The sequence below is a fragment of the Carlito syrichta genome, unplaced genomic scaffold (genome assembly GCF_000164805.1).
Source record: "Carlito syrichta isolate Samal-C Ts95f unplaced genomic scaffold, Tarsius_syrichta-2.0.1 Scaffold140972, whole genome shotgun sequence".
In the NCBI taxonomy this organism is placed as follows: Eukaryota; Metazoa; Chordata; class Mammalia; order Primates; family Tarsiidae; genus Carlito; species Carlito syrichta.
Genome location: NW_007085068.1, coordinates 6,523 through 8,558, shown reverse-complemented (window position 1 = coordinate 8,558; position 2,036 = coordinate 6,523).

Genomic DNA, 2,036 nt, shown 5'->3' with positions numbered 1-2,036 from the left:
GTTGCCCAGGCGGGTCTCGAACCTGTGGGCTCAGGCAATTCACTCACCTCGGCCTCCCAAAGTGCTGGGATTACAGGCTGAGCCACTGAACCCGGCCTAAATTGAAGTATTTTTTTCATTTCTTTTTCAGATAGTTTGCTATTGGCATATAGAAACACTAATAATTTTTGTATTTCCATTTTGTATCCTGCAACATTACTGAAGTCATTGATGAGTTCTAAGAGTCTTTTGGTGGAGTCTTAAGAGTTTTCTATATATAAGATGTCGTTTGTAAACAGATATAAATTTGACTTACTCATTCTTAAACTGGATGCTTTAATTTTTTTTCTTGACAACTGGTCTGGATAGGTATACCAGTACTCGGCTGAATAAAAATAATTCAATTGGACACCCTTGTCTTGTTCCAGATCTTAGAGGAAATGCTTTCAACTACTCTTTACTCAATATGATAATATCTCTGGGTTTGTCTTATATGACTTTCTCTGTGTTGAGATACATTCATTCTACACCTAATTGTGCAAAATTTTATGGATAGAAGTTGAATTGTATCAAATAATTTCTTACAGCATCTGTTGAATGATCATATACTTTTTGCCCTTGATTTTGTTGATGTAATGTATCATATTTATTTATTTGCATATGCTGAATCACTCTTGGTGAATGTCATTTGATTATGGTAAATAATCATTTTAATATGCTATTTTAAATTTGGTTTTCTAATATTTTGTCTAATATCTACATTTATGAAAAAATATTGGCGTGTAGTTTTCTTTTTCGTTTTGTCCTTGTCTACTTTTAGTATCAGGGTGATCCTGGCCTCATAGAATGAGTTTGAAAAGATTTCAATATTAGTAACCATAACAGGGTGGTATTGGCATACAAATAGACCCATAGAAAAAAAAAGGAACAGGCTGGGCTCCGTGGCTCAGCCTGTAATTCCAGCACCTTGGGAACTCGAAGTGAGTGGATTACCTGAGCCAGAAGGTTTGAGACCAGCCTAGAAAACTTGGTGAGACCTCATCTCTACAATAAAATAAAAAATTAGCCAGGCTAAAGCGCATGCCTATAGTTCCAGCTACTTGAATGGCAGAGGCAGAAGGATGACTGGAGCCTAGCAGTTCGATGCTGGGGTGGCCGTGAGTGTGCCACTGAACTCCAGTCTGAGCTGCAGACTCCAACTGAAAAAATAAAAATAAAAATGAAAAAGGAACAGAATAAAGAACACAGAAGTAAATGAATGACAGCAAATTGATTTTCAACGAAGACATTAAGAACACACATTGATGAAAGAAGAGTCTCTTCAATAAATAGTGCTACTGTAATAACTGGATATCCACACGCAGAAGAATACACCATATATATACACCAATATATCTTTTACCATATACAAAAATCAAATCTAAATGGATTAAAGATGTAAATAAAGGCCAGGAGCTGTGACTCCTGCCTATAATTTCAGCACTTTGGGAGACCGAGGTGAGTGGATTGCCCGAGCCCAAGGGTTCGAGACAAGGCTGGGCCACTTGACAAGACCTCATCTTACAATAAATCTAAAATTAGCCTGGTGTGTTAGTGTGTTCTGGCTACTTGGAAGGTTGAGGTGGAAAGATCGCCAGAGCCTAGCAGGTCAATGCTGGGGTTGCAGTGAGTGTGCCATTGCACTCCAGTCTGGGTGACAGAGTGATTGAAAATTCACCAATGTGTTTTATCTCTGTATTTTCTTCTTTCTTGTATAAGTGATGGTAACATTAAGATCATGCTAGATGTAAAAAATAAAATGGAAGACTTTCTTTATGTTCAATTTTTGACATAGTTGAAATAATACCAGAGTTATCTGTTACTTGATCCTTTAATATTGTGAAACCATTTGTGTCTTCTTCAATGTTAGCAATTAAGTCACTTTTCCAATAGCTTCTGTTATAGAGATTGTATTCAAAATATTTATATTCTTAATTTTTATTAACAACCATTTTATATTTATGTATTTGTTTATTTTTATTTGAATTGATGATCACTCTATCACCCATACTGGAGGG